Source organism: Guyanagaster necrorhizus (genome assembly GCF_019112545.1).
Source record: "Guyanagaster necrorhizus MCA 3950 unplaced genomic scaffold BT62scaffold_2, whole genome shotgun sequence".
NCBI lineage: Eukaryota > Fungi > Basidiomycota > Agaricomycetes > Agaricales > Physalacriaceae > Guyanagaster > Guyanagaster necrorhizus.
In genome coordinates, this window is record NW_025064881.1 from 1,057,326 (window position 1) to 1,069,124 (window position 11,799).

Sequence of the window (11,799 nt, forward strand, 5' to 3'; positions counted from 1 at the left end):
GCAAGCCAGAGAGTGACAAGCAACAGAGTAGGACTCAGCCTCCCTCTGAGCATTATAGATTATATGAAGGGGGAGAGGGAGATTTATACTATCAAGAGGATAAAGGAACATTCTCTGCAACAACTACTGAACAAGCCTAGCAGTATGAGCTTGCTGATCCTCCACTCTCTAGCTCTACAGACAGTAACAACAGCAGCCTCTGAGAGTAGAGATCAGACAATGAGGATGATCCATGGTCTGCCAACTGCTAGGCTGATGCCCAAGTCCTCACTGCAGATGAGGCCAGAAGCTTTAACAATGACTATGAGCCCCTACCTCTCACATATGAAGAAAGCACCAAGAGTGACAGATCTCTCCTCTCCAATGCTGGTTCCATCATCAGCAGATATGAAATTCAGATCCCTCCTAAGACCAGGGTCTCCAACTGAGCTCTTCAATAATTTCTATATGAATATATTGCTGTCCTCTTTTTCAATGATGAGTTCTATAGTGACTTCTGCTGATATCATGAGAGAGTGGCAAAGGAACCAGAAGGCTGAAAGAGCAGAACCCTTCTGATCTAGCTGGCAGTCTTTTGCTTGAACCAACAGAGAGCTCTCTAGTGATGGTCTGAGCTTTCAAGTTATCCATCTATGATCTGCTCACTGACTACCTCAAGGAGAGCAAGGAGGATAACAAGGATGATGGAGACATAGAGGATATGCTCAATATGACTGAGACCTGATTTTAGGACACCAACAAGGAGATGCTCAAAGAAGAGATAGATTGCAGAAGGAATTCAAGAAACTGTACCAAGAAGAGACAGCTTCATTATGGAAGAACATTAGTTGGCTAATGACACCTCTAGAGAGAAGATATCTAAATGCAGATAATGAGAAGAAAGAATATTTATTGCAGTACATGGCTACTGACTATGCAATTTATATTTATAACAGAACACACTCTGAAGATCAACTGAAGGCTCTGCTGTCTTATCAGTATAAAATTCAGCCAATGCTGAATGAATCACTAGTACTGCTGAGATGAGCCATATACACCACTCTATCAACACAAATTATTAGCAAGCAACCCTCATAAATCACTATTGCAAGCCAAGAAGCTGCCATATAGGCTTCTTAGCCTAAGCCTCAAGAACCTTTATGACTCATCAGCTTCCAAAATCCTTGGACAGACTATGGAAGCTGATTACTTGCTGAAGTAGAATAGAATCCAGCTGAAGAAACAATAGAGAGAAATGACTCTGAGACCATATAACTCAGATTCATGATCTGAGATGGACACATTATATGAAAAGAAGCACAACTGGAAGAGAGCCCTGTGGCTGACAATGGGTCACTACACTCACTTCCAGAATCTTCAGCTGAATAGAAGTGCTTACTCTTTGATGAGTACCCTAACTCCATGGTGGCATTACCTCAGAATGCTGCTATACTTCAGTGCAAGTCCAATCTCCTTTGCATCTCATAACTCTTCAAAGGCACATCAGATAACATTGATTGGTTTCTGATTGACTGTGAGCAGTATTTCAAGGTATACATCACATACCTCAGATCTGATATGAACAAAGTGGCCTTCACTGCCTCATACTTCAAAAGTAAGACCAAGCATTGGTGGATCTTAATCACCCCTACCTTGCATTCCAATACTCACCAGCACTACCAATATTTATTCTGGGCCATCTTCAAACAAATAGTCTAGAATAAATTTGTCAACTCTGCCATCTAAAAGATGCACAAGAACAAGATGAAGGAGTTGCATATAGGGGACAAGATAGCTAGTGAGTACTTTGATGAGCTGGAGCATCTCAGGACTTTGGCCAGAGTATGTGAAAGCATTGACAATGATGGTCAGATGGTTGAATATCTCAAAATAGGGGTACTGCTATTATATATCAGCATGATCTCCAACATCAGCACCAATATTCTAAAGGGTTATGATGTGTGGAAAGCCCAAATCACAGAAATGAACAAGGAAAGGCTGTGACAGATGACAGCAAGTGTGGAAATCACAGTTGAGCAGAAGAAACCCTATCAGATTAGAAATAGCAAGAACACCAGTGGAGGATCCTCAGTAAAATCCAGCATATCAATAACCTTGACCTCTTCCTATACCACCCAGAAGACAGGAACAGGAATGACTTATACCAGCAGTGAGAAGCTGATGGATATCAATTGACTTAAGAAGAAGGAGAAGTGCTTCAACTACAGACAGAAAGGCCATATGTTGAGAGACTGTCTGAAAAAGTGCACTCAGAAAGACATATGAGCACAGATTGCAGAGTTACAGAAGGAGGCAGAAGAGCTTGAAGATCTGGAAATAGACACCCAGGTCAAGGAGATAAAAGACAAAGCTGACAAGTGAGCAATTCTACTCAGTTGGCCAAAGGACTTAATGGTGTGTTACTAGTAGCCACAAGTTGAACTTATATGTCATCTATAGATGCAACTATTTACATGCATTTGAATATACCCTGAGTTTCTACCACTACCAAACCATCTAAAGAATCACCCAAAACTCAAACTCAAATGCCTTCAAGCTAAACTAAGGGAGAGACCCTTAATGAATGATTAAAGCCATTTGACACAGAGTGGATCTAGTGAAACATCCAAAATGCTAAGATCATGGAAAAAGCAACTGCCACTCTATAAAAGTAGATTCATTGATCCAGGACTGGAGAGGTAGACTATAAACTAGTTGAGAGAGTGAGAAGAGCTGGATAAAGGAAAGTGCTTGAATGGTTAGATAAGCTCTGGGGTTCCAAGTGACTCATTTAGCAACAAAAAGCATATGAATGCAAGCTTACCATGAAAGCATAAGTGTAAGCACTCATGAACTATGCCACTTTCACTGTCACTGTGTTGATTGACAGTGGCTGCACCAGAAGCTTGATCAACTGGGCCTTCATCAATAGGCACCAACTCTCCATGAAGGCCACTGCTGTCCCAATCCTGGTCTACAATGCTGATGAAACTAAGAATCAAGCCAGATCAATCACTGAGTTCATGGAACTCCAATTAACTATTAGAGACTATTCAGAAAGAATCGATCTCACTGTCACAGACTTGGAAACAAAGGAGCTATTCCTTGACCATGACTGGCTGATCCAGCATAATCTACTCATCAACTGGAAAACTGAATGCATCACCTTTATCTGATGCTGATGTAGAAAGGCACCATTCATGCTCCCAGACAGTGATCCTGAAGACAAGTGGGATAAGGAAATGAAAGATAGTGAAACAATTCTCACCATCAATCTAGATCAGAAGCTACATCTATGAGCAACCCATCATGCTAATGAGTTGACAGCCAGAGAGAATGAGAAGAGAGAGGAGCAGACATTTAAAAAGATGGTATCTGAGTGAGTATGGGATTATCAAGATCTATTTGCCAAGAAAAGCTTCAATAAACTACCAGCATCCAAACCATGAGACTATACCATCAAACTCATCCCCAACATAAATGCAAACCTTGATTGTAAGGTCTACTCTCTTAGGCATCATGAACAGCAGGAGTTGAACAAGTTTCTGGATGAGAATCTCACCAGCAGAAGGATCTGGCCATTCAAATTGCTAATGGCATCCCCTTTCTTTTTTATAAAAAAAAAGGATGGCAAGCTTTAGCAGGTACAGAACTACCAACAACTAAATGAAATGACCATCAAGAACTGATACCCATTGCCACTGATATCAGAGCTTATGGATAAGCTTTGGGGAGCTTGATATTATACCAAGCTTGATGTCAGATAGAGATATAACAATGTGTGAATCAAGGAGAGAGACAAGTGGAAGGCAGCCTTTCAGACCAACCAAGGACTATTTGAACTGACTGTCATGTTCTTTGGACTGACCAACTCCTCTGCAACATTTCAATAGATGATAAATGATATATTCAAGGATCTGATCATGATAGGAAAGGTGACTGTCTACCTCAACAACATATTAATCATATTCAGAGAGAAGGAGGAGCATTGTCAATTGGTCTGACAGGTTTTCAAGCTGATGAGAAAACATAAATTATTCCTTAAGGCTGAGAAGTGTGAATTTGAGATCTTGAAAATGGAATACCTAGAGGTGATAATCAGTGAAGGAAGTATATGAATAGATCCAGTTAAAGTTGCAGGAGTGATAGAGTGGCCAGAACTAATGAAGAAGAAGAAACTTTAATCATTCCTAGGGTTCATCAACTTCTACAGAAGGTTTATCCATGACTACAGTTGAGTCATCTGACCTATGACCCAACTCACTGATAATGCCCCCTGAGCATAGGGTATCACCCAACAAGCAGCATTTTAGGATCTGAAGAGAAGACTGGCTGAGAACATTATACTGGTGAGTCCTACTCAAGAAGAGAGATTCCAGATGGAGGCAGATGCAAGTAAAGAGGTGATTAAAGCAGTCCTTTTCCAGGAACAGAAAGAGCAATGGCACCTGGTAGCATTTCTTTTCAAGGCCTTATCTACTATAGAAAGAAACTATGAGATCTATGACAAGGAGCTATTAGCCATTATGCTGGCACTGGCAGAATGGTGACATTATCTAATTGGAGCAACACAGACATTCAAAGTCTAGACAGATCATCAGAATCTATGGTACTTCTGACTTCCCCAAAAATTAAACTGACACCAAGTCTGATGGGTAACTGAACTCACCAAGTATAATTACACATTACATCATAAAGCAGAAGCAGCAAACAAGAAGGCCAACCTTTTAAGTCAGCAGACTGATCATGATCAGAAGAAAGGAGACAACAAGGAAGTAGTGTTGCTGAGGCCAGAATATTTCCATGCCATAATAATGCTGACAGAAGAGGAGATTCAAGCTAAAATATGCAGTGCAATATGACAGCCAGTCTTATGGGACCAGAGAATGGTAACATTGTTAAATCATAAGTGGGGCATCACAAGATAGAATGATCTGCTCTTTTACAATAGGTGTATCTATATACCCTGATAATTGACATTATAGGAGGAAATCATCTCCATATACCATGACCATGCAATGGCCAGACACCCAGAGATCTTGAAGACCAAGGAATTAGTACTATGAGAATACTGGTGGCTGAAACTGACACAAGATATTGATCAATATATAAAGGGGTGCAAGACCTATCAAAGGACTAAATCATTCACACATGTCAAACCAGCTCTATTACATCCAAATAAGATCTCTATGACCCCATGAATGCATATTTCTATTGATATAATCACTAGACTATCCAATTGCAATAGCTATAATGCAATCATCATTATAATCAATCACTTCTCTAAAGCAATCATTCTGATTATATGCACTACTGAATTATCATCAGAAGAATGGGCCAAGATCCTTTGGGATAAGATGTATGCTAAGTATGATATGCTGCAAATCATCATCTCTGATCACAGACCCCAATTCATCTCTAAGTTCCTAGATAACTTGTATCACCTTTTTGAGATCTGAAGTAATGCTTCTACTGCTTATCACTCTCAAACTGATAGGCAAATAGAATGCATTAACCAAGAACTAGAAAAGCATCTATGCATGTTTATTAATCATAGACAGGATGACTAGATAGAGTGGCTCATCTTAGTCACCTTCTAACACAACAATCATGTCCACTCTGCCACTAGAAAATCTTCTTTCTTCATCAACTATGAATGACACTCCAAAGTCACTGTCACCACTAAAATACACACATTCATGCTCATATTCTTTGACTTCACTACTGAAATAACAAAGATTCATCTGAAAACAAAACTTGCACTAAAAAAGGCTGCCAATGCTATAAAAGTGCAATATGATAAGCATCATTATACAGCCCACACCTACAATATCAGTGACAAGGTTTGACTTGATATTATGAATTTCCACCTGCCATGTCCTAAACAGAAACTGGCCAATAAATGAATGGGACCATTCTCTATTCTGGTCAAGATTGGAACTTCTGTATATAGACTATAACTCTCAAACTTCTGGTGCATCCATGACATCTTCAATGAAACACTTTTTATGCCCTATATGGCCCCCACCTTCTCTAATCAAGAATGTCCACTACCTCCATCTCCAGACCTCATTGACAATAAAGAACATTATGAAATTGATTAAGTCCTTGATCATAAGATATATGGAGTCAAAGCATGAGAAAAAGATATGATGACAACTACTGACTACCTTATTAGTTAGAAAGGATATGGATCAGAGTCAAACCAGTGGGTAAATGAGAAATAGATGAATGTGAATGCTACTATATATGACTATAAACTATCCTTAAATTAAACTATCAGGATAATAGTCTTAAAGAGAGAGTAATGTTATGATTTCTATTATTTTTTTTTCTTTTATCCCTATCTCATGCTTAGTCAGAGCATCTAAAGCCAGTGCTTAGGACCATAAGACAGTCTTGGTCAGCACAATTAACCATTGTCTTATAATACATAGCAATACTCTGACAATAATATAATCTGACTTTTATAGATAATCATGACACTCTAAGATAATGAGTATTATAGCACAGATATTCACAATAGATAGCATTATATTTATCTGGACAATGAATAGTATATAAGTAGCATAGTCAATATCATATATCTTTAGTCTTGAACTATCCTTTATCCTTACCACTTAATCTTGAGTTGACTTGTATTGACCTTGAGATATAACACTGCTATATTTAGTGGACTCAACTATGACTATATAAACTCAATACAGCAGTTGTTTATCATGTGTTAGTGGTCATGTGTCATCTGAGTCTAACATACAGCCACTGTTGATCAAAGCAGTTACTGCATGAGTTGCATAGTTTGTAAGTGTTTTGATCTGAATCTTGGTTGTCAGATCTCACCCTAGGGTCCTTGTTTGTCAAATGTATCTCTGAGATTCATAGAGTTCATTAAGCCACTCTAGGGCTCAGCATCACTCAGCCTGCTGCATTTCTTCCACTATCTTATCAATCACCTCTTTGGCTCTGATCTTATGTATCTAATTTTTGAGTACAGCTTTGGCTTCTTCTTCTATTCTAGCTTCCCTGATGGCTCTCCAGATACATTCAGTATCAAACAGCTTGAGCTATTTAGTGAGTGTTATGATTTTTCTTATTTTCTTTTATATTAACCCCTATTTATACTTAGTCAGAGCACCTAGACCAGTACTTAAGACTGTGGGACTGGCTTAGTCATCACAACAAGCTCAGTTGGTTATTGTCTTTTAATATGATAGCATCATCCAGTGATACATAATAAGACTTTTATAGACAATAACAATGCTCAAAGACAAAGAGCATAATGACTATGAAGAACACAATAAGTAGTAGTATTTATATCACTATAGACAAACTGTATATAAATAGAATAGCTCTCACTGGTATAACTCCAGCTTTGAGCTAAAGTTTATTCACACTACTTTATTTTTGAGTCACTTATCTTCAGCCTTGAAAGCATACTAATCAATAAAACATAACAAGTGGACTTAGGCATGACTGTATGAACATGATACAGCATCTATTTATCATATGTTTTGATCATATGTGATCTAGGTCTAACAATTAGCTCAAAGCTTTCTGCTTCTCTTTCCTTACACATAATAAGCACAAAGGAAACTGAATGCCATCTACATCTACTACTACTCCTGACCTAACAGATGACTTTTTTAAACTATTAGCAGCTATTATAGAGACATTTCTAGATCTATTGGTGATTATACAGCTTTGCCAAGGACAACAATCAGTAACAGCTTAGATAGTCAGACACTATCAGGTCTTTCAGCAGATTCAACAAAATCTATGAAATGTCATTCCCAACCTCCTCTTCCATGACATCCCTCTCTCAGCCAGAGTCTCTTTTCAGCTTCCAACAGGACCCATATCCAAAGCCAGACCTAGTGGCTTGCATTTGAGGGACATTCAAGAGAAAAAAGAATACTGATACCCCTCTTAACCTCAATGATCAGACAGCTGAAACAGAAACTCTCATCTCATGGGGTTTAGAAACCCATGAATTCTGTCCTCCATTTCTGATCATAAAGATAAAGACCTCTCTAAGGACTTCTTTAATGACTTGCTATCCTCTGACTCTTTTACTGCCTCAAGAGAATCTGAGGTTGGAGACCATGCTTGAGACTCCTCTGATGTCTCTAGGGTGGCTTCAAGACCCCAAAGCATTTCATCAAACTCAGGATATGACTCACTATATGCCATGCCAGCTAGAAGCCTCATCCCTTCAGTCTACATCAACTACAGTAGTCATAGAACTACTGATTTCTGGTCCAACAATGAGGAGCTGTGTGAGCCATAGAGAGAGAGGATCATGATCAGGATTGACAAGAGCAGAAGGCTTCATGTCCAGCTTACTCCAAGAGAGAGCCCTTGAAGCCAGACAATTGACACACCAGAAAGTTACATATCCTTCACCACTCAAGGTGAGTGAGCCAGAGCAAAGGAAAAAGAATGACAAAGAGCCTGAGAGGCTACCAAGGAAGTGGCCAATCAAGCTTTCAATCAGTATAAAGAAGAATATCACTAACAGTAGCAGCAAGAGCAGCACCACCAAGAAGCTGTTACCTGGAAATCTAGTTCCCTAGTATATTATAGACAAGAAACTGCAGACTCCCTATTCAGAGAGCCTAACACCCTCACAAGAAGCAAGACCAACTCTTAGACAGGGTCAGCCAAGGTCATTACCACCAGTGAGGCTATCCAATGCACCATATCTCTCCCTCATTCCCAAATTAACAGCATCACTGATACTGACACAATCTTCTCCCATTTCAAATCCATACTCAATGTCTATAGGCTTCAAGTCTCCAGAAATGCTCATGTCTCTGACCACAGCCTCAAGCAATTCCTAAGAGAAAGAGTTGCAGTACTCTTTCTCAATTCTCAATATTACAGAAACTTCTGCATCTATTGCTGAGAATTGGAGGAGCACAGAGTGCATGGCAGCTATCATAGAGATGTTGAGATTGGTGCTGGCTGACCTATTGACCAATCTCCTTCTCAATCCACCAGCAACAAGGCTGAACCCAGCATCCAAATCAATGACCAGTTCACTAGCCACCATCAAAGCCACCATCCAATCCATCTATAACCAGCCCAAGAGCTTTCTCATTGAGGACAGTGAGAGCAAGAAGAGCAATGAGAATAAAGATGAGCTGGATAATGAGGAAGGCCTCTATAGACTGGAAGACTTCATGTGGTATGCAAAGGATAACACAGATGAAGAAGCACTGGAAGAAGATATACAGAGGGCCAGGAAGGGAGAATATCAAGATCTATATGAAGAGAGAGTAACATTCCTATAGTAAGATGCTAAGTGGTTAGCATTAAACATAGGATAGAAGTACATTTATATGGATGATTTAGAATGACAAGATATTTTACAATATTCTATTATTAAACATGTTATTTCTACTTATAATAGGAGACACTCTGAGAATCAACTTGGTGACTTACCAGAGTATAAGTCCAAGTTCAACATCCAACTAATATCATGGACTGTCTACCACCCCAAAATAAGCTGTCTATATGGCTCTATCTGTTAGACTCAAGTTGCATATGATTAGTAACACATGATAAATGATTGCTACCTCATATTTGGGTATGACGATCAAGTCCACTGATACCAACAGCTGTGCAGTCAAGGTGTAGACAAGTAAGCTCAAGAATAAATGTGGTATGAATAAACTTTAGCTCAAAGCTGGGGTATACCAGTGAGAGCTGTCGGTCTTAAATACTGTACAGATGATTCTAATAATACTACTACTAATTGTGTATGTCTGTGTCCATGGTGCCTATTGTCCTTGAGCATTGTTACCATATATAAAAGGATGCTTGTGCATCGTTGGGCTTGATTGTCGAGACAACTGATGGATGGGTTAGTTGTGCTGACTAAGCCCTTCTATGGTCTTGTGCTCTTTGACTAAGCATAAATAGGGGTAAAAGATAATGAAGAGGGGAAAATCGTAACATTACCCCCCCCTTAAGACCATCATCCTGATGGCTTAATTAAGGGATAATTCATAGTCGTGTATTGCATCGTCTGCATTTATGTGCTTCTCGTTGACCCATTGATTGGACTCAGGTCCATATCCTTTCCAGCTTATGAGGTAGTCCACTGTCATCATCATCCCCCCATCATGTGCCTTAACTTTACAGAGTTTGTGGTTTAGGATTTGATCAATTTCATAGTGCTCTTCATTATCGATTAAATTGGAAGGTGGAGGTGACAGACGTTGTTGGTTTGAGAAGGCTGGAGCAATGTATGGGGAGAGGAGCATCTCATTGAAGATGTTGTGAACTTTCCATCTGATGGGCAGGCATAGTTTATAGGCACTTTCTCCAATTTTTGTGATTATTGGGAAGGGGCCTGTGCATTTGTCAGCAAGTTTTCATTTTGGCTGGGGTAAATGAAGGTTTGTTGTGTCGAGCCAGACATTGTCATTGATGTGGTACATATGCACTGGTCGATGGTGTTTGTCATATTGCTTTTTTATTGCTGATGCAGCCTTTTCAAGTGCGGTCTTAGTTTCGGCATGAATTTTCACCATGTCTGTAGCAAAATCCAATGAGGCAGGGGTTGTTGTTTTGTGATGAATGGTTTGGGTGACATAAGAGTGTCTCCCATGATTGACGAAGAATGGCATCCATCCCATGGCTGAGTGTACTCGGTTGTTATGTTGAAAAGCTGCTAATGCCAGCCATTTGACTCAGTTGTCTTGTCGATAGTTAATGAATAGTCAGAGGTATTTTTCAACCTCCTGGTTTGCATGCTCGGTTTGGCCATCAGTCTGTGGATGATAGGCTGTTGACACATTTTGCTTGATGTTAAGCAGCTTATATAGGTCATCAAGGAATTTCGAGATGAATTGGGGTCCGCAATCTGAGATGACCACTTGGGGCATCCCATACTTGGCATACACTTCATCTCGTAGAATCTTGGCCCATCCTTCTGAGGTTAATTCCATAGAGCATGCAATCGGAATTATGGTTTTAGAGAATCGATCAACTATGATGAGAATAGCATCATAGTCATTACAATCAGGTAATCCAGTAATCATGTCGACCGAGATGTGGGTCCAGGAGGATGATAGTACCTCATTTGGATGTAGGGGAGCCGCTCATGCCTGTGTTGAGGCTTTTCCCTGTTGACATGTTTCACAAGCTTTGATATACATTGTGATGTCATTTCCTAGTTTAGGCCACCAATAGTTTCACAGGATGAGTTCCTTTATTTTGGCAATGCCCAGATGCCCTGCAGTGGCATGGTCATGGCACATGGTGATGACTTCTCCTCATAAGCTATGGTCTCGTGGGATATAGATTCTTCCATCATAATGAATCAACCCTCCCTCCTTCGTCATTCTCCACTCGTGATTCAGTGAAGGGGTGATTCTTTGGTCCTATTTATGGGGGTCTCAGGTTGTGCTTTTGATCTGCTCATGGATCTCTTCCTCTGTAGGCATGATCATTGCCTGAAAATGGTCGGGTTGTAGGATTGTGACTCCCGTATTGTCTTCTCCTCTCTGATCATGGTTGGCCTGATGGGATAGGAGGTCAGCCTTCTTATTGGCTACTCTGGCCTTGTGATGGAGGGCGTACTGGTACTGAGCAAGTTCAGTGACCCATCAGGCCTGTCATCGATTTAACTTCTGGGGCTGACAGAAATATTAAAGATTCTGGTGGTCTGTCCAGATCTCAAAGACTTCGGGAGCACTGATTAAATAATGTCGCCACTTCTCTAGGGCAAGCATTATTGCTAATAACTCCTTGTCATAAATCTCATAGTTCCTCTCTGTCACAGTTAGCACTTTGGAGAGAAAGGTGACTGGA